The sequence below is a fragment of the Delphinapterus leucas genome, chromosome 1 (genome assembly GCF_059928025.1).
Source record: "Delphinapterus leucas isolate spDelLeu-1000000601 "Yukka" chromosome 1, BTC_Dleu_Yukka2, whole genome shotgun sequence".
In the NCBI taxonomy this organism is placed as follows: domain Eukaryota; kingdom Metazoa; phylum Chordata; class Mammalia; order Artiodactyla; family Monodontidae; genus Delphinapterus; species Delphinapterus leucas.
Window position 1 is genome coordinate 36,926,817 of NC_143129.1, and position 27,922 is coordinate 36,954,738.

The 27,922-nt window shown below is 38.5% G+C and overlaps 1 long non-coding RNA gene and 1 pseudogene across 1 annotated transcript in view; both read right to left on the reverse strand.

Moving 5' to 3' along the window:
- Positions 1-27,922, reverse strand: part of LOC149750455 (uncharacterized) — a 79,943-nt gene that overhangs the window by 10,123 nt on the left and 41,898 nt on the right. The window lies entirely within an intron of this gene.
- LOC149750456 (calmodulin pseudogene) lies at positions 20,650-27,704 on the reverse strand (annotated as a pseudogene).

Here is a 27,922-nt window from a genome sequence, read left to right on the forward strand (position 1 = left end):
CAGATATCCAATGAAGAATATATTCTTAAAATTGCCAGCAGCAGTAAATGACATACAAACAGAGCAAACAGCACGCTGAGCCCCAGCAAGTCCACCTGTCCTTTGTGTGCATTCTTTTCATCTTTCCCACAGTCTTTAGGTGTTGCTAAAGAGGCTCCTAATAAATTGTTATATAGTCTTAGTATTCCAAAAATTGCAAGGAGGAATCATCGATGTCAAGAATTCTTTGAAAAAGCTACGTAAGAACCGAAGGTTGACACACACTCTCTCTCTCTGAGTGTGGTTCCCAACAGGAAGCCAATGTGTACTGCATGCCTAGGCTTCAGTCCAAGCAATTATCTCTTGGCTAGAGTCAGGATGAGCAGAGATCCAAGTGTCATCGCTATATGACACTGAGAAGAAAGTGGCATTTGGTGGCTGAATCAAGCAAAACTCTGATCTTTGATTCATGGTGCTGTCTTGTATCCTGGGATGAGCTAAGAAATTAGTGTGTTCCCTTTCATTTGTTGAAAGGAGCAGCCAAGTCTCTGTGGGTGATATTCTGTTAGGAACTGGAAAATTCACTACACCAGAAATGGGCAGCCATCCTAAATTTTCTATAAGATAAATTAACTTGGACAATATCATTGGAACTTATACCTGGGGTGATCCAAAAGTAATGATAATTTCGATCAAAAAGTATAAATTCAAGTGTATTTGAGTTAAGAGGGCTCATAATCACTAATAGAAAAACAACAAAAATATTTTCCTTCAGACTATACTACAAAGCTACAGTAATCAAGATAGTATGGTACTGGCACAAAAATAGGAATATAGATCAATGGAACAGGACAGAAAGCCCAGAGATAAACCCACCCACATATGGTCACCTTATCTTTGATAAAGGAGGTGAGAATATACAATGGAGAAAAGACAGCCTCTTCAATAAATGCTGCTGCGAAAACTGAACAGGTACACGTAAGAGAATGAAATTAGAGCACTCCTTAACACCATACACAAAAATAAACTCAAAATGGATTAAAGACCAAACAACCAAATGGGACCTAATGAAACTTAAAAGCTTTTGCACAGCAAAGGAAACCATAAACAAGACCAAAAGACAACCCTCAGAATGGGAGAAAACATTTGCAAATGAAGCAACTGACAAAGAATTAATCTCCAAAATTTATAAGCAGCTCATGCAGCTCAATAACAAAAAAACAAACAACCCAATCCAAAAATGGGCAGAAGACCTAAATAGACATTTCTCCAAAGAAGATATACAGAATGCCAACAAACACATGAAAGAATGCTCAACATCACTAATCATTAGAGAAATGCAAATCAAAACTACAATGAGATATCATCTCACACCGGTCAGAATGGCCATCATCAAAAAATCTAGAAACAATAAATGCTGGAGAGGGTGTGGAGAAAAGGGAACCCTCTTGCACTGTTAGTGGGAATGTAAATTGATACAGCCACTGTGGAGAACAGTATGGAAGTTCCTTAAAAAACTACAAATAGAACTACCATGTGACCCAGCAATCCCACTACTGGGCATATACCCTGAGAAAACCATAATTCAAAAAGAGTCACATAGCAAAATGTTCATTGCAGCTCTATTTACAATAGCCCGGAGATGGAAACAACCTAAGTGTCCATCATCGGATGAATGGATAAAGAAGATGTGGCACATATATACAATGGAATATTACTCAGCCATAAAAAGAAACAAAATTGAGCTATTTGTAATGAGGTGGATAGACCTAGAGTCTGTCATACAGAGTGAAGTCAGTCAGAAAGAGAGAGACAAATACGGTATGCTAACACATATATATGGAATTTAAGGAAAAAAAAATGTCATGAAGAACCTAGGGGTAAGACAGGAATAAAGACACAGACCTACTAGAGAATGGACTTGAGGATATGGGGAGGGGGAAGGGTAAGCTGTGACAAACTGAGAGAGAGGCATGGACATATATACACTACCAAACGTAAGGTAGATAGCTAGTGGGAAGCAGCCGCATAGCACAGGGAGATCAGCTCGGTGCTTGGTGACCGCCTGGAGTGGTGGGACAGGGAGGGTGGGAGGGAGGGAGACGCAAGAGGGAAGAGATATGGGAACATATGTATATATATAACTGATTCATTTTTTTGTAAAGCGGAAACTAACACACCATTGTAAAGCAATTATGCTCCAATAAAGATGTTAAAAAAAAAAAAAGAAAACAGATCCTGAATTAAACGCATGTGACTCTGTTGCCTGAGAGAAGGCAGCGCTGATGATTTCACATATATATGAATGTAAACTGAGGCTCTAAAGTCTATGCCTGGGACCAATCCTGATGCTGCTCTGATTAAGGTTAAATGAGAAATCTCTTTCCCAAAATGGCATCTTTTAACATTTAATAAAAATTAACTGAAGTGCCTACTATATGTGATGTCCTATACTAAGTATCAGGGATTCAGAGGGAAACACAAATTACCCATAGTCTTTCCATCAAGGGTATCCCCTGTCTGAGGGAGGCGGACGTTAAGCATGTTAAGGCACAAATAAAAATCTAATTATAGGTGGCGATTAGGACTCTACTGAAAGGTGCTGGTGGGAAGTGAGGAACTAGTGAGAACAAAGAAGTGGAAGTACTGTAGCTTGGGGCGGCAGTGTCTCACTCTGTAGCCAAAGCCCCAGCTGAATTTTTTCTCCCTCTTATATGATCACCTTAACAAACTATGCAGTGACGTTTGGTGTGTTTTGAAGACCTAGCTGGTGTCTTTGTATGCAATGTTTTAATCTGCCGTAGGGGTTTGCCATATCTGTAAACTCCACTACTAGGTCAAAGGTTCCTGACCAGCCTGCTTCAGATACCTTAATCCGAGTGTCTAAAGAGCCGATGAAAATATTTACTTTTTAATTTTGATATATTTATATACAGCAAAACCAAATTAATGTTCTGCTTAGCAAGAAACATCAACTGAAGCATAATTTAAAGTTTATGAGAACTTTTAAATAATGTCTTTGACTACTCAGGTTTAGAATTCGGCACAAATTATATTTTCAAACTCTCATAGCAAATCTAAACTTAATTAAAAGAATATTCTAAGTGTTTTTTAAAGCCAGTGATGACATTATGATGTCCAAATCCTATACCATTAATATGTAAATAACTGTAAATGTAGTCACATACTTGAAGTATGTTTTCTGTCAAACCCGTTCAGCTGCAACATGCATTTATTGTAGTACAGTGAAATAAGAAAAAAAACGTAATTATTGGTCATTCCCACCACGACAGTAGGAATCAGAGATATGGGAATAATACTGCTCTCTTGTTAATTCATAACACTCAGAAGCCTTATAGCTAAATCCCTGTGTGCCTCTTTTCCTATAACAAAATTTTAGAAAAGGATGATAAAAAGCAAATGAAAAGGGAATACAGTTTTCCCTTAACTTCAATCAAAGTTGGGTAAATGTCAACATTCTGGAAGAATCCAAGAAACACTTGACAATGGCAAAATGATCAAGAGTGACATAATCAACAAAATTCTATTTTTTTTTCTGTTCTGAAGTTTGAGGAGTTGCACTTACTAACAAGATTACACACTCTTTCATTTTCATTAAAAAAATAAAAATAATCATGGATGATACAGAGGAGAAATTTACAATCTGTACCTTTTATCCTAAGTTACACAGTTCAAGTTGCAACTGTCAGCTCCAAATATATTTTATAATAAGGGCACAGAGTTAAAATCTTGATGGACAATAATATATCAGGTTGCTATGGACAAAGAATAAGACATTTCCACTATGGCTTCTGGAAACAACCATTATATTGGTGGTCTTCCCTATTCCCCAAGATTAATCAAAAATGACTGTCTTATGTTTGCTTTACACAGGCAGACAAAATCTTTTAAATTCATGATTCAATGTTCAACATTCTAGTTGATTATTTTAATCACATCACACACAGAAGTACTTCAGTCATCCAATATTTCCCAGGAGGCACAGCCTCAAGTGCCATCTCTAATCTTTTTAGAGCACCCTCTTCTTCTGCCGTTCATTAATTAAACAGAGTTTTGCCGATGATTCTTTTGGCTGCTGTTCCCCTAGAAGCTGCCCGATCTCTTGTCATCATATTGTTTCCTTCATCACAACCACGCTGGTTCATCATCAATTATTTTCCTCCTTCAGAACTATTTTCCTCTCTTTGACGACTTGATAAATCTTTACAACCAAATTCTACCTCACTTATTCAAATTACTTTTCTTCAAAGGCACTACCGCTCTGTCTTTGTAATCATTTCCTTATTCCCCAAAGGAGTTTAAGACTCCAACATCAACTATAGACATACATAAGTAAGTGCCCAGATTAAAGAGCAAAATTTCAAGCCAGGAGCCAAGTTTGATACTAATATCCGTGTCATTCAGAAAGGGTCAGGAACTGGGGTAACAATAGTAAATTATTCATTTATTTTCATTCACTCAAGGTATTCAGTGCTATAATTCATTCAGAGCTATATTTATTAAGTACCCGTGTTGTGTCACCACTGTTCTGGACACTCTGGTGGGCAAAACGGAAGTGGCATTTTTGGCAGATTGTGTTTCTCAACAGAGTCATACCCACATGTACTTCTCACCATGTAACTTTGACATTTCCACCATAGAGGGATGAGGGCCTATGTTCTTTCCCCCTGAATGTGGATGCACTTGCAACTATGGCAGAAGTAACATTATTTGACTCCTGAAGCTAGATTTACAAAGCCACACAGTCTCTGCCTGGTACTTCTGTGACACTCACAAGTGGCAATAAGTTACCATGTAAGTAGTCTGACTGCTCTGAGGTGGTAGCCATGCTGTAAGGAAACCCAAATAAGCAGCCAGCAAGAAATGAGTACTCCAGTTTTGATTGAGTTCACTACCAAAAGCCATCACCACCTTGCCAGCCACATGAGTGAGCCATCTAGAAAGTGGATCTCAGCCTCAAGTCAAGCATGGAGCAGAACAAGTCATCCCCACAGAGCCCTGCCTGAAATGCAAATTCCATAACTCCTGTTGTTTTAGTCACTAAAACAGTCACTAAGTTTTGGAGTGGTTTGTTACTCAGCAATAGATAACTGCTACATCCCAGACCTCAGAATACTTACAGCCTACAGTGGAAGATACAAAATGTTACCAACTTACATCTCTATGACATACTGTGATATACACCCTGTTGTCATATAGTTCACTCTGTTTGGGTCAGTGGGGTAAGAACAAACACCCTAGGAAGCTACACTTCCAACTGAAACTTCACCTTTGTATGAAAGAGAAAGAGCTGTTTCTTCCTCATAAACTTCACTGCCATTTTCTGGAACACATGGCATATAAACCCAGGATCATCACGAGCATGAGAATTATGTTTGCAATTCAGTTACAGCTCTAGCCAAAACCTTGACATTCAGAAGCCTCCACAAAGTCAAAGTCCAGGAAACCAGAAAATAATTTAACCCCTTTTGCCAGAACACTCTTCCTAAACCTTAATATAATCATGGACTATTAATCCCACTGCTGGGAAGCTTTCTTTTTAAACTACCACACCTGGAATCTAATAATAATGATGATGTTCCTACTCTATTGCACCTACTACTGATAATAATACATTTATTGATCGATTACTACTACTAAATATTTTACTAAGCATTGAGTATATATTTTCTCACTTAATCATCAAGTAACCCTATAAGATAAATGCTAATGTTATCAACATTTCATGGAAAAGGAAATTGAAGCATAGTAAAGTGAACTCAGTTGCCCAAGGCCATCCAACGTGTGAGCAGTGGTATTGTGTTTGAACTCAGATAGCTTCAACCCACAGCCTGTACTCTTAACCACTGTGTACACTGTCCTCTTTTGTACTATGGCAATGCCTTTCTCGGTTTACTCATCTTAACTGCCCAATTGATAGCAAGTTCCTGAGGGCAAGAATCAAGTCTTAGTCATATTTTATCCGTTAAACCAATAATGAAGTGCCTGGTAAAAGTATGTTTGGTGCTATGTAAATAGACATTACATAAACCCATGATGGGATGAACTGTATAAGTCACTTCTCCTTCCTGGTAATATCCTTAACAGGAAGGTGAGGTGATTACAGTAGGTAGTCAGAAATATCCGTTTCAGCTCTGAAATTCAATTATTCTCTGACCTGTACTACCTTTTTTTTTTTTTTAAAAAAAAAAAACCCTTCACCCTTAACATTTTTTGAAATTTATTTTATTTATTTTTGGCTGTGTTGGGTCTTCGTTGATGCGGGCGGGCTTTCCCTAGTTGGGGCGAGTGGGAGTTACTCTGCCTTGCAGTGCATGGGCTCCTCATTGCAGTGGCTTTTCTTGTTGAGAAGCATGGGCTGTAGGTATGTGGGCTTCAGCAGTTGTGGCACGTGGGCTCAGTAGTTGTGGCTCATGGGCTCTAGAGCACAGGCTCCATAGTTGTGGTGCACGGGCTTAGTTGCTCTGCGACATGTGGGATCTTCCCGGACCAGGGATGGAATCCATGTCCCCTGCATGCGTAGGCGGATTCTTAACCACTGCACCACCAGGGAAGTCCTGACCTGTACTACCTCTAAATGAGGCAGGAACTGAGAATTTTCATTGCCTTACCCCTAGACTAGAAAATAAGATGTTTCATAGGGTTGTACTGAGACTGGCTTCTCCTCTTAGCATTGGGATTTCCTGTGCTACTTTAATGAAAGAGTTCATTCTCTACAGATCCTTGAGAGTCACTCAGTTGAAAGAGTCAGTCACACCTTTGTTCCTAGAGATTGGGGGAGAAACAGAAAATTCCTCAAGGCCCACAGGGCTTGGCAGTTCTTAGTGGAGACAGAGATCAAGGTTGGGATGCCATTATCACTCTTTGGGTCTCTTTGGTCCTCAGGAACGACCCATTCAAGGCCTCCTCAGCACAAGGTAAGAGAAATGAGAAGCTGAAGCTCCTTTTGCAAGGTGGCAAAATGAACTCCACATTTTATAGCCTAGTTCTTGGAATTTGATGTATAAATGCTGTGGAATGCTGAGTTGGCTTTAGGAGGGAGATGATCTACCTCTGCTACCTAGTTTAATTTTGCTTTTTTGGGGGGGAGGGGAAGAGGAGGGAGGTATTAATTTCATTGCCAAGCAAAATTACTCAGCACAACCCTCCCTATTCGAGCTCTCACAAATGAGAGGCATGGATCTCTGCCTCAGATTCTCTGCTCCACTTAGGTGTCAGAGACATCACGTCAAAGCCTTTTACTTTTCCTCTCAGAAATGCTTGTATTTTTCCCCTGTGACATCTACTGACTACTCTCTCATATAATTTACCTGGACTTCCTGGGTTGTAATGTTTTACTATTTCCCCAGCAATGACTTTAGAAAAGCATTTTGTTACCTACAGGACACAGTTCATGCCCTCCTTTTCTTACTTATAGTCTTGCCAAGTTGTCTGTAAAATGAGTCATTTCCCTTACTCACTAACATGGTAAAATGAAAGTTGCCATCTTTGGCAGGGAAGGAAAATAGCCTAAATGGGTAGAAACCGTGTTTGACTAAAGGGTTAATATATGGCAGTTTGACACTACAGATATTTAAACATTTTCCCTGTCTGTAACCACAAGTATTATATTACATTCCTATTGGATCTGCCTACAGTAGTACTTGGCTCTCTTTTCTTCATGTGTTAAATATACATTTCCTTTATAGCTAACAGTTTGGTCAACTCCTGGAATTTATATCTCTTCTATGAGCCTCACTGCTCTGTGATTTCCTGGGGACCACTCCTAGACTCATCTTACTACTCATCCTAGTGGACCCTTGTAAATATTGACCCTTGGTATCTGTCATTACAGTGATGATTGACACAAGCAGGCACTTCTGCAGAGCCTGCCAAGACGACTCATTCTCCCAGGGTTACCCAACTGCCTTGCTCACATTGGATGTTGGCCAATTTCCTCCAAATCAATGTGGGAGAGCACCAAACTTCTATTTTTTGTCCCTCCTTTGTTCTTTGACAACAGCATCTAATGACCACACTCTCCCTCCTCTGTCTCCATGGCTAGTAACCCTGAGGTCACTTTGACTCAGATTCTTTCTTTGAGATGAACATTAGTCAGACTGTTAGGAATTCATGTATGTATAGCTTGGCAAAGAGATATATAGAACATTGGAATGACAGTCACACACCGTCCTGGGCTTTTGGTTTCCCTTATTGCTTTCAGCCTGCCTCACTGTGTGGAAACACTGAGCTCCCTGCTTCTTTCTAACCTTCAATGGTTTGGTATCTTTGATTGCTTAGTCTCCTTATAAGATCTGAATCCACAAATCTCCTCTTTTACACCTGTCATGAAGAATTATAGCATTTTTGAAACATGCAAATAGTCTCTTTACTGCTTGGCCTCCTTCCAAACCTCTACCTTCCTTTCTTCCATTTATTCATTAGACATTTATTGAGCACCTATTATGAACTGGTATTGTTCCACATACTGTAGCTAACTTGTTCTACAAAAGAAATGAGATTCCTGGTGCTTATATTTCTGGAAGGCAGGGAAAGGAGGGACCAGAAAAAAGAATAAACTATAAACAAGATAACCATTAAAGAGATGAATTAACTAACAGCAATTATAAGGGGTAAATGTAATAGAGTGTGACTGGGGGCAGTAGGACTATCAAAGAAGATTTCCGAGTTCAGATGAAATGATCCTGAGAAGGAAGGGAGGAGTTCCATATTTGAAAGAAGCTAAGATAGTAAATCTTAGAAGTTCTTATCACAAGAAAAAAAAATTGTTTGTAACTGTGTAAGGTGACAGAGGGTAACTAGACTTATTATAGTGATCACTTAGTGGTGTATACAAATACTGAACTATTAGGTCATACACTTGCAACTAACACTGTACGTCAGCTTTACCTCAATAACAAAAGGAGTTAGTCATGCGACCAAAGTTTTACAATAAGAACATATTTCAGGCAAAGGGAACAGCATATTCTGTGATGGGAAAAACTTAGCTAGACAAAAGAACAGAAATAATGCAATAAAAATGGTTGAACCAAGCATAAGAGCAGGAAGGCATTGCATCTCACCCATATTACCAAAGGTTAAACAAAGAATTAGTAACGATAAAGATGACACTGATCATTTACTTCTTCTATTCATTTGTTTCAGTGACACGTGAAGGAACTCAGCTTAACCCATTAGATACTGAAACAAAAATCTGTGAGACTGCAATCAGGCAACCAATTCAGTACATCTGGTTCTATTATGTTACCTCAGCCTGTCCTTCCTTTCCAACTTTCTTTCATAAGAATATATCTTTGAATTCCACAGAAACATGAGTGTGGGATATAGCATAACACCAAATTTTGAGAATTAGGAGATAGAAATATATGCACATGTGTTCCAAGAAACAAGCACAAGACTATTTAGAGTTATGCTATTCATATCAGTCAGACGAACAAATGCCATTTATTCTAAAATGGATTAATTTTAGAATACTTACAGTAGAATAAATTGTGATACATTCATACAATAGAATGAAAATGACCAAGGTAATGCTACAAAAAAGAACATGAATTACTATCACAAATGTTGAGTTGTGTGAAAGAAGATAGACATAAAGGCATACACACTACTACAAATCAGTTTATCTGAAGTTAAAAGTACATTTAAAAACATCATTATTTTTTTTGTTTGTTTTTGCGGTACGCGGGCCTCTCACCGCCGCGGCCTCTCCCGCCACGGAGCACAGGCTCTGGACGCGCAGGCTCAGCGGCCACGGCTCACGGGCCCAGCCGCTCTGCGGCACGCGGGATCCCCCCGGACCGGGGCACGAACCTGCGCCCCCTGCATCAGCAGACGGACCCCCAGCCACTGCGCCACCAGGGAAGCCCTAAAAACATCATTTCTGAATGCATGTGAATGTGTAAAACTATAAAGAAAAGCTAAATTATAATCATGACCCTCAGAAGAAGGGCAGTAGGGAGGGGGCAAGGAATGGAGTCAGAAGTGGGCTGGGCTGCTCAGCAAATCTGGGAAGCAAGCAATTATCCATTTCTTGACCTGAGTGGCATTACATACGTGTCTTTTTTCTTTTTTCTTTTTTTTTTTTGATAAATCAGTGACCTACATATCTTTTATTATAGACTCATCCTTAAGGATACTAAATTTCACCATAAAAATTGGTTAAAAGTAGAGAATAACATAGTTCCTAGCATACACTAAATATTCCATTCATTTAAAAAGATGGTATTATTAGTTTGGATAAGACATTTCTCCTTACCTGGAGAAGGATTAGGTGAAATGTTTTCTGAATACCCTGATAGCTCAAAGGAAAAAAAAAAACACCTATTTTAAGAAACAGTTTAGGGACTTCCCTGGTGGCATAGCAGTTAAGAATCTGCCTGCTAGTGCAGGGGACATGGGTTCCATCCCTGGTCCAGGAAGATCCCACATGCCGCGAAGCAACTAAGCCCATGCACCACAACTACCGAGCCTGCGCCCTAGAGCCCGTGAGCCACAACTACTGAAGCCCGTGCACCTAGAGCCCGTGCTGCACAACAAGAGAAGCCACCGCAATGAGAAGCACGCACACCGCAATGAAGAGTAGCCCCTGCTCGCTGCAACTAGAGAAAGCCTGTGCGTAGCAAGGAAGACCCAACGCAGCCACACATACATACATACATAAATACATAAATATACATATATATATATTTATATATATATAAAAGAAAGAAACAGTTTAACCTACTGAGTCTACTAGCCTACTCTGTACACAGTTCCCTCGGTGTAACATGAAATCCAGATTTATGTTTGTACAAACTAACATTTGGAAATAAGCATTAATAAATAAAAAAATATATTCATCATTGCTAGAGTAGTTTAGATCTTACTGTGTGTTCCACAGTCATTGAATTTCTATTTTGCCTTTCTTTACATGTGCATAACTAATAGACTCATTGCAATAGTTTATGTCTGTTTTCCCTGCTACTTTAACAACTGAATGGAGGTAGGGCCCTTTCTTGTTTTAATGACTGTAGAATCCTTGGAATCTGCAGTACTATGTGGCACACAGCGGGCAGTGAAGAGTGTTCTGTGGTTCTACTGATTCAAGTTATCCTATCACAGGGCTCACGGTACTTTTAGAAGTGAAAAGTAATACTAGCTGTTAGAACAGATGCACGCAAATTCTCAGTGATGGGTAGTAGCTTTACTGGCAGGGTCTGGAACAGTGGTGCTCCTGTGTCACTAGTGATGGGGGCACAATGAGAAATCCTGGCAGAGCCTCCATCACCAGCGACACACAGGAGCACCACCGTTCCAGACCCTGCCAGTAAAACTATTATTAACTATTACAGTTTGGTTGAGCCTGCAAAAACTACTCAATTGACTTTTTTCACCCAGCCTTATACACCCTTCCCCACCAGAAAGCAGGTGAAGGAAAGATATTGAATCGGCATTTGAAAGGATTTCACTTCTCTCCTTTCCAAGCCACCCTTCAGTGTGACCAATATCAGTGATTACTTTATGTTATGAAACTAGAGAGTAAACATTTAATTTATGTTTTTGTTTGGTTGTGAAGACGTAGATGTACACACACACATACACACACACAAAGAGAAAGAGAAAGAGAGAGCGAGAGAGTACTTGCAAGAGTGTTTTAGAGAATGTCTCAAAACATTCAACATTCAAAACAGAGAACAGTTCTGCTGGAAGATTAATATTCATTCTCACATAGTGCTGGGTAAGTTTGAAATTAAAACCTCAATTCCTTGATCCATATCAATAAAGGGATATTTCCAAGAACCTCTTTTTCACATCAAAACCTTAATTTGTCAAAGCAAACAATGTCCTTCTTTTTGCAAATGCTTATTACCTTTTCAGACTATTCCTAAACTGCACGTTCTTTCTTATTAAAATTCAGCTACAGATATGTTGGCCATTCAAGACAGATGCTGAAATTTTTAATTTTCTAATAGGTTACCTTCAAGTGCTGAGTGATCACCAAGAACTGGAAATGGTGGATAATCTGCCTCTGTGATTCCAGACTAGAGCTCACAGAACCTTTGGGTAATCAACATATAGAACAGCATCACAGCACTGGGGTGGTTTAAACATGGACAAACTGGCATAGGTAATGTGGTTGAGAATCAAATCACTGAAGTACTGAAGATTAAACAGAATTAATGAATATTATGCTGCAGTCTCCATAAATGAGCCAACAAATATGCAGCAAAATCCTGAACGGCAGCCTTGAAATAAGGAGCTTAATGTAATTCAATGTTTATTGGTTTGCCTAGAAACTAACTTAGAAGGGGGTTGGGCAGGCAGGACTACAAAACGTGAAGGGTTCATAGGTTTAATAAGGAAATTATTAACTCTGAACTGCGTGGCGATGTGAGATATAAGTTCTCCAGTGGTCTCCTCTTCCACAAGCCCCTTAATATATTAGAAGGCAAGGTTAGAGGGCATGCAGAGAGGTTGCTATACAATGACAGAGCAGTGGTTAGGGCTCCAGACAATCATGGACAGCAAACGTCATCATATTCAAACCTGCCGTCATTGCAACCAGAGATTATCTCCCCTTCTTGACAAACTGCATCTGTGGGTAAAGCTTGCTTATTGATTTTTCCTAAAATATCTTTCTCGAAACATACCGCTTAGGACTTGGTTGTTACATGAGAAATTTCACCAGTTAATTAGATTACTAAGGATGCTAAACATTTAAAAAAGGACAGGTAGGGGATGGGAGAGAGGGTTAGAAGACAGTTGAATAGCTCTTATGATAAGAAAATTAACAGGCTGTGAAATGGGGCATGCGACTTCATTCAAAAGCCTTTTGGAAGAGGAGGGATTAGTTTTTAAGTTTTAATTGCAAACCACAATGTCTTAAGGAGTCACTGATATCACTCATGTCAGAATCCCTGTCGTTAGTTCAGCTTCTTGTTTTTATTCAGATATAGAAACTGAAGAGCTGATGCCCAGGTGGCAATTGAAGAGGTATCATTTTAGCATTTCCTCTAAAACCATTAAGTAAATAGCCCTCTCGCTTTTAGCACAGTGCACACGCAGTGCACATGCAGTGCACACACAGGAGACATCGTGCTTTAGCATCTTAGCTTGAAAGAGCTGCTCAGGGAGGACATATTTTCTCCTAATTATTCTTGACAGGAATTAGGTCAGATTAATTAGTTTAAAATTCACCTGAACAACAGCGTCTTTGCTAATTACTTCAGGGCATATACGTAATTCATTTACAACAGGGAAAAAAGGAAAAGACTAGGGGAGAATTCAAACCCTGACCCCTTTGGTGGACAATGCATAAAAAGAGGTCCCTTTGTGACCTAAAAGGGGGCATAGGGAGCAGAGAGTATCTGGAGCCTTTACTTCAGAACGAGGATAAATGTTTCTTTATATAAATATCCCTATTTATATATTTATGTGTTTTAAAGTATCCATATTTAAATTATTTTTAAAGATACATTTGAAACTAGTTTAGAACATATATGTCAGAGTAAGACAGTGAGTGGTTAAGAACATGACTTTTAGAGAAAAGATTTTCCCAGCTCAACCTCTTGCAAGCTTTGCGACCTTGGGCAACGTACATACCTCTTGAAGGTTCAGGTTGTCCTTGTTAAACTAATAATAGCATTTAGCACCTACCTTACGGCTTGTTGTAAGAATTAAAATATGAGATATGTAAACCACAGCATGTGACAAAGAGTAAGTAATATTTGTTAGGTATTATCATTTCTACAGAAACATAGGAAATTAAATAAATGTTTGCCTAGACACTTTGAAGCTAGTCCTAAAAATTACCTTTAAAATGAATTATACCTGTTGGCTTGAACTGCATTAGAAAAGCCCTTTTAAATTTAGGTTCAAATTTCTACAGGGAAAGATGTATTAAAATATTTCAGTAGACTAAATATCCACTGATATTAAGCAAAAGTCAAAACTGTCCAGGGGCTCTCAGGCTGATAGGAGAGTGTTAGTGCGTATGACTTGTCCAGGTCCTACTCAGGTCTCTGAAAGCATTTCGAAATCATTGATTTGTCAGAGAAGCCCAAAGGAAGATTTTTTATATGAAATCTCCTAATATTTAAATGCTTGCTCAGAGGCTTTTTAATAATCACATGAGACAAACTTATTCTCACATCGGTTTTTATTAACTGAAGAATTCTAGGATAAATTATGGATTTGGGAACTCATAATCCAGCATTTAGATACATATAAACTGAAGGCTAATTTTGCTGAGAAAACAAACTAGGTTCAGCCTCTGTTACAAAGGATCGTTTTGATTTCCTTTTCAAATACTAGAATATATTTACAGCTTAAAAATTAGATGGAATAGAAGCCATTAAAATTGATGACATTGAAGGAAGGAAATAGTAGAAATATTTTCCAAATGCAGACCCAAGTTGAAAATACAACTTGTAACACCATCTGCATCAGCGCCATCTATTTTGTTGCCTAACACATATGTTAACATCGTTGTCACTACTTTAATTTACACATCTCTCTTGAAAAACAACTGGATACTGAAGAGAATGCACGCCTCACCAGGCATGTGAGGCAGAAGTCTGGATGGTGCTAATCACATGTGGCCAAGAAGACGCTTTCTTATTTTCCATGAAGGAACTGTGTGTCTTAACACTATCATTAATCTACAAGGACAAAATGTGAATAGAATCCTTTGACTATTTTAGGGTGAAACTCAGCTATTACAGTGAAAAAAAAGGAAATAAATGTGCTTAGGGTGGGGTGGGAAAAAGAATGCCACTATCTTAAATTGCCAAATGGCTGATTGGAATAATCATCAGGTACTGGCCATTCCTGGTGTTGTGTCTTCTCTTCTCCAGAGTAACAAATGTTCGTGAGATACTGAGTCTGAGGAGGTCACAGATGCCCACATTTCTCCTCATTGAGGAGGTAGCTGAGTTGGTTGGATGTGAATAAAATGCTCAGAAACAGAATAACTAAAACAATAACAAGACTTCCCTGGTGGTGCAGTGGTTAAGAATCCACCTGCCAATGCAGGGGACAGGGGTTCGAGCCCTGGTCCGGGAAGATCCCACATGTTGCAGAGCAACTAAGCCCGTACACCACAACTACTGAGCCTGCGCTCTAGAGCCCGCGAGCCACAACTACTGAAGCCCACAAGCCTGAAGCCCGTGCTCCACAACAAGAGAAGCCACCGCAATGAGAAGCCCACGCACCGCAACGAAGAGTAACCCTGGCTCGCCACAACTAGAGAAAGCCTGCGCGCAGCAACTCAGACCCAACGCAGCCAAAGATAAATAGCTAAATTAATTAATTTTAAAAAATAAAATAAAATAACAACAGGCGCCCTATTATCTTTGCGGAAATGAAAGAGGCAAACAGATTTTCGCTCATTCTGTTTTTGTTTCTCAGGGGTAAATAAGCGGTAGCTGGCTTTGGGTAAGAGCTAGCTTTCCAGAGTGAGGAGGCTCACCCGAGAAAAGGCTAAGCTTTTCAGTAAAAAGGAGATTTAAGCTTCTTTTACTTCACAGCCTAATGTTTTTGTTAAACTCTATTACAGTACCTAGGTCCCCAAATAATTTTGGGTTGAGTTATAGGAGCAGAAGGGGTAATAGGTCAAGAGTTATGAGGGTGTTTTCTCATGTAAATGGTGGTTTGATATTGTTGGTATGATACATATATTTACCTCGTTGTGTTATGATTAATACAGAGAGAGTGTATAGGGCGGTAATACTGTCTTAGCCCCTGTGAGGATAATGGTGATATTGGACTAGAAGAAAGATATTACTACAAATAGTTCTCTGATTAAGTTGATTGTTGGGGGCAGGGCTAGGTCTGTAAGATTTACTAGTAGTCATCATGTTGCCATTAGTGGAAGAAATGTTTGTAGACCACGGACTAAAATTATGTTTCAGCTATGAACACGCTGATAATTTGAATTTGCCAGGCAAAATAATATAGACGATGTGAGGCTGTGGGTGATTATTAGGGCCCTAGTTCCTATGGAACTTGAAGGTGTTTGGGTAAGAAGAGCTACTATGACAAGTGACACGTGCTTAACGGAGGCGCATGTGATGAGCTATTTTAAGTCTGTTTGGTGCAAGCAGATTGAGCTCATTATAATTACTCCTTAGAAGGACAATATAAGGAATGGGTACCCTACATACTTTGCTATGGGTTTCAGGATTATTGTGATTCGTAGCCACCATGTTTGCGTTGTAGGGCTGCAAGAATCATAGATCAGGCGATAAGGGCTTCTACGTGCATTATTGACATCATAGGTGTAACCCATAAAGGGGTATTTTTACTATAAAAGCCACTTTACACACTAATCGTGTGAAAATATGGGATCAAAAGTTAGATATTGTTTGGGCTCAGTACTGCATTGTTAAAAAGTTTAGCGAGCCTGTAGTATTTTGGATAGACATTAGTGCAACTAGAAGTGGAAGGGATGCCACTAGTGAGTAAAATAAAAAAGTAGAGTCCTGCATTAAGCCGTCCTGTTTGGTTTCCTCATCAAGTAATAATAACTAATGTTGGGACTTGTGTTGCTTCAAATCAGCTGTAGAATGGAATCATTTCCATGGCCTTGAATGTTAAGATTAAGAATATATGTAGTATGATTAATATAGTAATAGACAGTTTGTTTGCTTTTTTCCCAAGCCAGTGATTCTTTAGGTAGCTGGAATTGCCTAGCTCTGAGTGTTAGTGGTAAGAGTCATGCCGTTCGAGTTGGTAAAGGTGCTGACAGAGGGTCAGAGAAGATTAAAGTTAAGGCTGCTGTTAGAAAGGTAAAGACTAACAAAACTAATTAGTATGCTGTAGGTTGTGGTGTGAATTCAAATTATATTGCTTTTTGATAAACATGTTAGTGGCATGAATATAATAGTTAGAACAGTAATTTTTAACACTGGAGAAGGTTTGTATTTCGATGCAATCAATGCCATAGGTGTTTGATAATATTCCTAGCAGGGATAACCTAGCGCAGCTTTTCAGGTTATGAATATTAGTCAGATGACGAGTATTATGCTAGCTAGAGTGAAATGGACATTTAGAATTATTAGGGTTGCTATAATGAATAATGATAATATTATTTCTTCCTGACATAGCAGAGAAGATATTAAGTGAGATCAATAAATTAATAGCCCTATAAGGGAAACTGTGAATGCTGGAATAATATTTATGTAGACAAAAGATACTCAGTAATTATGAATTTAATCATAGTTTAACGAGACAAAATCATTTGTTTTCATTTAAACTAATTATCATATTTGTGTCATTCTGATCCCTTTTGAGTTCACTCACAGGCTATACTTACTGCTAGTAGTGAGATCAGGATTAGTGCTATAATGAGTATTGTTTTTAGGTTGCTAGTTTGGACTGCTCAGGGCAGGGGCCGAAGGGGGGCAATTTCTCTCGGTCAAGGGGAGAAATGTAACGGCTACCAGGAAAATCTTTATGGAAAATCCTATGGGGTCAAATCCACATTTGTAAGGACTTGATTCTTCTGTGTCTGTCTTTAGTAGGGGAAGTCAGAATTCGCTAAGTACAAGTAGTAAAGCTAGTACTATGTTTGTGGTTAATGCTATAAGGTTTATTATTCTTTTCAGATTGTACTAATTGACTGGAAGACAACTAATTGATACTAAAAGAACACACCCTCAACTCCATTTCACTGTACAGTAGAAACTAACACAACATTGTAAAACAACTCTACCCCAATAAAAGAAAAAACAGAATAGACCCTCATCAATAAATGGGGATGTATAGAAACAGCCATACTATGTCTACAAAGTGTATCAGGCAGTGGCTTCAAATCTGAAATGATTTGAAACTGTAGTTGGCACAGGCAGCAGACAATGAGGAAAAGTAGAGCCAATGATCACGTGTAGGCCATGGAAACCTTTGGTTATGAAGACTGTTGACCTGTGTACTCCATCTGAGATTGTAAAAGCTGTTTCATAATATTCTGAGGCTTGCAGTAGTGTAAAGTAAACTAGGGAGATTGTAATAAAAAGAGCTTGAGGAATATGCTTACAATTTCCTTCTATCAAGCTGTCGTGAGCTTGGGTAATAGGTACTCCAGAGGCCAGTAAGACAGGTGTTGAAAAGTGGTACTTCTAATGGATTTAGGGGGTGAATGCCTGTTGGTGGTTAGCAACCACCTAGTTCAAGTGTAAGGGCAAGACTTGAGTGATGAAAACCTCAGAAGAAGCCTATAAAAAAGAGAACCTCTGAAATAATAAACAGAATTATGCCATATCAACATCCTTTTTGAATGAAACTGGTGTGTGATGGCCTTGAAAAGTGCTTTCCCTGGTGATGTCTCATCGTCATTGACATATTGTTAACATACTAGTTAATCAGCCGAGGATAATAAAAAAGTTGAGTTAAAATGGAATCATATGACTAGATGGGATGTTAAGAGAAGGACTAAGAGGGCTCCTGTAAGAGGTCAGGGACGAGGATTTACTATATGATACGCATGGGTTTGGTGAGTCATTAGGTGTCATTGTGTAGGTAGAGGCTCACTCACAGGGTGAGCACGTAAGCTTGAATAAGGGCTACTGCATATTCGAGAAAAGTGAGAAGAACAAGACTAATAAATATAATGAGGGTTGTGGGAGGATTCATGCTTAATAGGGAAAGGGATGCTCCTCTGATTAGGTGAATTAACAGGTGACCGGCTGTGATACTGTCTGTTAGTCATAGGGCTAGGGCTATTGGTTGGATAAATAAGCTAATAGCTTCAATAATTACTAGCATAGGGATAAGAGGGATTGGTGCCCCGGGTGATAGAAAGCGGCCTACAGATGCTTTTGCTTTATGGCAGAAGCCAGTGATCACAGTGCCTGCTCATAAAGGGACCACTGTGCCTAAGGTTATTGAAAGTTGCGTAGGGGCGCAAATGAGTTCAGTAAGAGGCCTAGTAAGTTTGTTGGCCAATGAATAAGGGACATAAGGATTAATGTTCTGGTTTGTCCTTTATAGTTCTGGATGTTCATTACTTGTTCTGACATAAGCTGAAGAAGTCATTGTTAAAGAGAAATTATGTGGTTATTAATCAGTCGGTTGAGTGCGGGGGAAAAATACCTGGAAACATAATAATTAAAAATAACAACAGTCAGCCCTAGTATCGTTGGGGTAATAAAAGAAGCAAATAGATTTTTGTTCATTCTGTTTTTGTTTCTCAAGGGTTAAATAAGAGGTAGCTTTTTTTCTCGGTGAGAGCTAGCTTTCCAGAATGGAAAAGCTCAAAGAGAAGAAAGCTAGCTTTATCAATATCAGTATCAATATCAATACTTTGTACATAATCTTTGTATTTCTTGTATCAACCATCTGTAACTGATATTATCATTGCCACTGGCAGGGCCAGCACATCAAGGAGTCAAGATGTGAGGTCTGGGTGAAAAAGATACAGATGAAAATCTTTAACATAGACCATCTGAGATCTTTGCCTACCTCATAAAACTGTTTCAGCATTAAATTTTACATAAGAAATATTTTAGCAATGTCTTGATATATAGTTACTCTAAAATAATAGAGGATGTTATTGTTGGTATGGTTGTGGCTTTTATCTTTATCAAATAAAACCCAGTCCTAAATTTAAAGAGGTTCCAGTTGAAATAGAGAACACTAACATGGAATGCAAGCAAATGAGAACCAGAAAAAAAAATACCATGAATAAAATTTCATTGTAGGATTTGACTACATTATTGATTGTTTTTATCATTATGAAATATGAACACCTGCTCTTTTGTGAATGTCAACTCTGGGCTGAACTGTGTTAGGCGCTTTACATACACAATCTCATTTAACCTCACTTAATCACTCTAAGGTAGGTATTACTATAATCGTCGTTGTAAATATGAGGAAATTGAGCTTAAATGAAGTTCAGTATTTTTCTCAAAGTCCCCCGGATGGTGGTGATGCTGAAGCTATGACAGCAGGTATTGATCTCAAGCAGGTAGCAGGGTGTAAGGACTTCCCTCCTTCTGCCCCACTGGACCCCGCAGTACACCATCTAAATTTGTTTGGGCATATTTACACCATCTCTCTACTGTTATGTGTTTGCAAGAAACGATGGAGGTGGAGTGGCAGCTCATGTGATGGAAAGCGTAGAAAAAACTCAGTTCCACGTTTAGCCCCATGGATGTGGACCACCACTAGGGGTCAGGCTAATATTCAGGCATATTTCAGTATTTTTTGGCATAACCATAATGCACAAAACACAAAGCAGCACCTTAATTTGCTCCCCAATATCCAAATGTAAAATAGAACAGCTCTTTGGAAAAGTATTTGGTAGTTTCTTAGAAATTTCGACGTAAACTTAACACACAACCCATTCTTTTTATTGCTGAATTGTATAATATATCCATTCATAAGTTGATAAGACGAAAAGCTCCAAAAAAATTAGAGATAAGAGCAGGCCAAGGGTGAGATAAGACTTTGACTCACGCTGTTTCCTTCCTAAAACATTCACCCCTACCCATATCCTGCTGTAGCAACCTCCTCCATCCCTTCTAACTACTTTTAAAAGATTTTGTCTCTGCTTCATGTCTCTTCATCCTCATATCATATTCAACCCTCAACCCACTGCAATCTGGCTTCAGCCAACATTATTCTACTGAAACTATTCTTGCCAACTTTGTTATGACCTCCTTTTTGTTACATGTAGTAGGTGTATTCCAGCCTTTATCTTTACTTCCTGTCTCAACACTTCTGGCCCTGTCGATGATTCCTTCTCTTATACTGATTCTCTTTCCATGTAATTAGTGATATTTTATACTTTTAATTTTCCTTCCACACCTATGGTTACTTCTTCACCAGCCTTCTTTCCGGGTTCCTCCTCCTCTGTCCATCTTTTATGTGCTGATACTACTTAGGCTCCTATGCAAGATCCACTTTTCCTTTTACTTGAAAGTGGGGTCAGAGGATCATCTGCATCAAAATCATGGTAAGGAACTCTATTTGTCAAGCATGTAGATTTGTGAGCTACATCCTATAACTACTCAGTAAGACTCTGGAGTTGGTGCCCAGGATTCTGAATTTTATCACACCTCCTGGGTAATTCATCTGACCCCAAAGTTTGAGAATCTCTTCAACATCTTCCTTGGGTAATATCATCCATTCCTAAATGCTCAATTACCATCCACCTGATAAAAGTTCTAAACTTTATATCTCTAGGTCACATCTCATTCCTGAGCTTCAAAATCCACAGGCCCAAATTTCTGCTAGCCATTTCATTTAGAGTCCTACAGAAACATAAAACTTTCTATGTCCCCAAATGATCTCACTAGCTTCACTTGCAAACTTCTGTGTTTTCTATCTTTGGAAGTGGAACCAGCCACCACTGCTGCAGATTCCAGAAATCTAATTAGCTTCCCTGACCTCATATTCTCACCCTCCTCTACTTCCAAACAGCTGTGAAGCCCTCTCAATTTAATCTTCTAAAAAATGATGATTCCAGCTACTTCTCTCCATCAACACTTAGTGCTATTCTAGTTGAGGCCAGCATCATGTATCATCTGGAACCACTGTAGCAGATTCCAAAAGAGTCCCTCAGCCTCTAGACTTAGGCTCTCACCTAACCGTGATCTTTTCTTTACACTGAAATGACTTTTCTAAAATGTGAACCTGACCAGGCAGCTTCCTTATTTAAAACCTTACTACAGAATCCCAATGCTCTTAGAAGGATGTTCATGCTTCCATGGTACAACCTCAGCTTACTGCCTCAGTCTTATTTATTATCCCCAGTCCCTGTTTTATCTTTTAAGAATTCTAACTTTTAGTTAAATTTAACTTCTCTTCGAAGAACACCACATCCTCTTTTGTCTCCATACTTTCACATATTATGCTCACTGTGACTGAAAGATTCTTCTCCATCTCTTTGCTTGGCTGAATTCTACTAATACTTCAGGTATCACCTTCCATATCACTTTCCCTGGGAACTCTCTCTGACCAGTCCCCCCACCAAATTCAAATAAGAGGATCCTGCAGTGTGTGATTATAATACGCTGTACCAACCCCATCATAGCACTTATTATCGTGCATTTTAAGCTTCAGTTTACTTAACCTTTCCTGCACTAGACTATAAGTCTAATGGAGGCTGGAACCACGTGACCACAGCTTGGAATGTGCCACTATATATCTACTGAATGATTCAACAGGTGAATGACTTTTTAAAAAATAACCACAATCTAAGAAAAAGTGTTACAATCTTATATTTTCAGCTTTCATATAATCGAATTAAAATCAAGACTGGGAAATTACATTCTAGATCTTTAAATGATAATATGAACATTATTTTAATATAATATTTGAAGTTTTAAGAATATATAAGTATAAATTTATTAATATTTTAGGGAAAAGTATTAGACAGTGTTCACAATTCATAATTTGAGCCACCTCAGAATGAGCCATAATAAATTATATAAAATTCTTTTCACATATTTGGATATAAGAAATACCACTATAAGTTTTAAGCTATTTAATATTGTATTCCTATTTAATAGTACCACAAATTGAATAAAGTTCTTATTTAAATAGACACGAAAAAGAGTCTTGTTCAAGGTCTTTTATCCCTGTTTATTCACTTTCTCTGAATGAATGGAATTTGAAAAGCTATAATATACATTCCCTTATTTGAAAACATATTTTCCTCCTCTAAAACTCATTTTTTTACTCTGTAGATTTCAGGATGACCTCTTCACTGGCAATTTCAAGGTACTTCACTTACTTTTGCATGTGGGCTTTTTAAATAGAACCTGACCGCTTTGAACTTTTGTATTTGAAATCCAGAAAGCAAATTCTCCTAGGGTTCCACATTAGGATTCTTCAGCTAGAAGCTAAGACTGGATATGCATAAAATCAAATATTCAAGCCCTAGAAGTCTGTTCTCATGCCTCCTCACTCAGTGGCCATTCCATAGCAAACTCAGCTCTGGACAGCTCCCTCAGAAATTCACCAAGGTGGGGGAATTCATCATAGATCCAATTCAAGGTGTTGTTACATTGCCACATCATGACAAATAAGAGCTATGCAACTTCAGAGGACATTGGTATATCCACTGGGATACAGAAATTGATAACAGAGCTGGAAGGTTAATTTTTGCCTTCATATAAACGCTAAACAATTTTAAAAAATGCAAATAATGGAGTTTGGAAGACTGGTTCCTTCACTTACTAGTTGTATGACCCTAAAGCAAGTAAGATAATGTTTTTTAATGAGCATATATCAAATTAAAAATAAAGTGTGGCTTAAGTATACCACAAATGATATCACACAGGTCCGAAATTGAGTTCTTTTCAAGGGCTGGTTTGTGAATTACATAAGAATATGAGATATAACTCAATATACTAGCATACTCCCTGGTACTGTACACCATTCTGGTTAGCACCAATGGCTCCCAATGACAGGACACTGCACTGCCTGGAAGAAAGTGTCATGATATCAAACAATAGGGCAGAACTCCACCAAGTAATACTGAATACTTTTATTAAGGAAACAGAAAAAGAAAAGAAAATATGAAATAGTGGCAGTTTCTTTGCACAAAAGCTGAGTAAAACTTGTTACCCTCAGGGTAGAAAAGTTTCTTGAATTGGGAAATCATACCCTGAGCTGAGAGTTTGGAACATTTGTTCACAAACCTATTAACTTTTCTATAGCTTCACATTAAACATCTCAACTAGTTTATTCCCATCTGGGCCAGTAGGCCAAATTCTACCCTGAATTTTTCATTCCTATATTCCCTGTGGCTGTTTTTACTGATCTGCACGCTCTTTCTCAACAAAAAGTGGCTTTACTCCTCCCTTTCTAATTTTCAGAAACATCTTTGTCATCCTTATGACCTTTCAGCGAGGGACATTCAGCATAAAGGGGAAAAAAATATGTAAAAGCATCTTTGTGATGGTTGGCAGAAGATGTAAGAGCTGATATCTATGCCCTTGGGTGATTATGTACCCACTGGGGCTCCAGGTTTCTCATCTGCTCATCTGTGAAATCAGGAGAGTGATCATAAATACTATTATAAGTTTTTGTTTCTCTAACAAAGTAACTTTCATATACATTATCTCATTTAATCCTTATAACATCCTTATATCCCTATGAGGCAGATAACACACCCAGCAACATTTCATAATGGTATTATACAAATCCGCAGAGGTGAATATGAATCACTGCGCCAGTCAAAAACTCTCATTTAAGGCTGGAGGGAAGATTACTTGTTAACATGCAACAAATATTTCCTGAGCACCTACTGTGTGTTTACCACTGTATCTACACAATAAGGATGGAGTAATGAACAAGTTAGAACACACCCCTGTCCTTAGCAAGCTTACATACGAGAGTGGAGAAAGACTATAAAGTAGGAAACCAGATAATAAACTAGATGATTTAGAGAGGGACATAGCACCGTGAAGATAATAAAGCAATATACAACTTGGAATGGATTTGAGGCAAATTGTGCCAGAAGCAGATTTTCTTTAAGTGGCTAAAACAAAGTTTAAAAAGCAAGTAACAATAAAAGAAAATGTTTCCGGTACAGGACCAGCAGTACAAAAAAATAGTGTACGAGTACCTGGATAAAACACCCGTTTTGCAATAGTGCAACTTTTAAGTACATATTGTTGACTGTCCACAGTCCATGCAGAGTTACAACTCCACACTTCAACAACAACATGCTGACAGTTCCTAAAGAAAACTACTTAAAAAAAAAGGCATAACCCAGATGTTCCCTCATTTGACCAACTCCATCTAAGTTTAGATGTGCAGAAGGGCTTATTAGATATATCCAGAGTAAGCCACATGCAGCATGTTACTTGATCAATTTTTCTAAAATAAGGTTTCAGGACAATGACAGTAAGATAAGGGAAGAAAACATGGAGGAATGAAGTCCTAATTACTATACACACATATTTTTTGACAATAGGGGGAAACCTTTTACAGATAAGTTACAAACAAAGAAAAGTCAAATAAACGATTTTGTACAAGACATTTAACACGTTCTGTACAATGTGTTCACTTTGCTGTCATCTGTACAAACTCTTCTTAGTTTACTTGACCATCACCGTCAATATCTGCTTCCCTGACATTTCATCAACCTCTTCATCTGTTAACTTCTCTCCAAGGTTTGTCATCACATGGCGGAGCTCTGCTGCACTAATATAGCCATTACCATCCTCATCAAACACAAGGAATGCTTCTCTAAGTTCTTCTTCACTGTCTGTGTCCTTCATTTTTCTTGCCATCATTGTCAGAAATTCCGGGAAGTCAATTGTGCCGTTACCATCAGCATCCACCTCATTAATCATGTCCTGTAACTGCTTCTGTGGGATTCTGCCCAACAGACCTCATTACAGTTCCCAACTCCTTTGTTGTTATAGTTCCATCACCATCCTTGTCAAATAGTGAGAAAGCTTCTTTGAATTCTGCAATCTGCTCTTCAGTCAGCTGGTCAGCCATGCTTCAAGCGCTTACCGGTCTCCGGGACTCGACTACTCAAGAACTCAGCTCGCTTGCTCCACTTGGACTAATTCTGTTCTGCTACTTTAATAGATTTATTTTATGCCTAACAGAAACTCAATACATGGTTGATGAGTAAATCTCCAATCAGAATTCATCCCTCCGTTACCTCTATGCCTAAGGAACAGAGTCTGAATCTGTTGTAACAATACTCCCTGTGTGGAAGTCTGGAAAGAAAGTAGAAAGATTTTTGACAAGGACAAAGAAACAGATTTGAGAGATTCCAGAGAAAGAAGCAAGGACCACGATGATGAGGGGGAGGTGAAATTTTGGGGGGATTCTGGGTGGGTGCAATGAGGAAGGAGGAAAGTTCCAGAATGATGGCCAGGTTTGGCGTGAATAAATGGCTAAACTATCAGTTCTCCCAAAAGAGGGTTACCTGATTTATAATGTTTGACACATCCCTTATCACACAAAAGTGCTCGATTGCTTGAATTGTTTTGAATAGTATGTTTTCATTAGTGCTAATAATGAAAACATAATTAAAAGCATGTTTGTAGTGAGAGGCAATAAGTTCATTCTTGCACATGACAAATTTAAAGTTCTTATGGGACCACTAAGCAAAGAGGTCCCATTGCTTGCTGGATATATACGAATGGAGCAGATGGGAAATAGGGTCTAGATTTGTAGATGTGATGCTGATGAGGTTATTGAAAGCAACACAGTGTAAAGAGAATATGTAACCTGAGAAGAGAAGAAGTCAGACATTGGAATATCAACATTTAGTGAAGCGATAGGTAACTATGATGAGAGAGGGGTGGAATAGCCAAAGGTGTAGGAGAAAGACCAGGGCAAACTGGTTTCACAGAATTCAAGGTGGAAAAAAAATCATGTAGAAGAGAGTACTCAACTGTGCATTTCACTGGATATAAATTTTATATCAATTAAAAAAACCACTTACCCTCAGACAACCTTTACTAATTTGTTTTGGCCTAGATTGTTTTGCTTCTAGAGATTCACTGCCTCTGTTGGTATGCTGAAACAGCAGCCTCCAGTGGTTATGGTCATGGAGAACTACGATTTATGGACTAGGTATGGTTTTTTCACATAGTACATGCTCAACGAAGTGAGTTGAACTAAATTAATTGTTCTTCACTCACAAAGAAACAAATGCTTTGCGTGACGCTCTCTTAGGGCAAAGAACATTGGCTTAAAGTGAAGATCCTGGGATTATGCTGGTAAACAGTCAAGACTGTTTGCTTGAAACACTGATCTACGGTCCAATCGTTGTTTGCTGGCTGCTGTGGCAATCTGAAGCTCACAAGATCAGCATCTTTGCTCTCCCTTCCCCTCAATTTTTGGTTGTTATGGGAGGGACAGCAAGCCAATAGTTATGCTTAGCTCTGAGTATATGATCAATTATTTCTTTCTTCATAGTATGCTTTCTTAAAAAGACAAAAAGTGCATTTTTACCCTAACAAGCCTTTTAAAAGTTGCTCATAGTGTGCCACTGACAACAATAGTCCTAAATTTCAATTTCTACTCCACCTCTCAGACTTGCTTTATCTTTTTTAGATCTTTTCTTCTCATCTGACGAGAACATGTTTTTCCAGACCTCAAGAATCTTGAGAACTCCACTGAGTCCACAACACCAGGCACTGGGGTCTTGCAGAGGCGCACAGTTACTAAACAGTTGCTGACCCTTCCTTATAGCTCTCTATCACTTTCTTGTTTCCACTCGTCCGACTTCGGAGCTCTCTTGAAAGCCCATCTCCTTTAAGCTACATTAAGCCCCTCTCAATTCCACCCAACATTTTTCAATGGCTCCCTGCTTCCTTAATCTCTACTTCCCATCTATTCCCCTGGTAAAATTTAGCTTCTCTAAATTCTTCACTTATGTTTTGCATTGACATGCCTTATGTCCAGTCATTTCAGTGAAAGGAAATATCCTAAAAGGGAAGGATTCACCAAGAAGAATGAGGACCATTGATGGATTATACTTTTGCGTGTGTCTTTGAAATTCCAAATTCATCTTCATTTTCAGCACGTGGTTATATCATATGATGAAGTGAAATATCAATATGTTAAAAAATATAATTTTGTATTTGTGATGAAATCTAATTTATTGAAGCTATATTTCTATACACACACACACACACACACACACACACAAATGGCTATGTTCACAGTTCCCTAAATCTACCATATTTTAGAAATGTAAACATTTTTATATTGGTAGCTACATTACCCCACTGTTTTACTTATTTTACTTAAAAAAAAAGAAAATATTTGCCTTCTTGTTAAAGGAAAGCTATGTAAGGAGAAAAACGTTACTTTAAAACTATAAAAAGATATATCAGAAGAAAAAGAAGTATGAGAGGCATCTAGGAATTTCAGCGTTTTCTCATGGGCATGGTGAAGTGAACACTACAATCAAGTTAGAGTTCTACCACATACTATTCCTATGTTTCTGGAAAAGTCA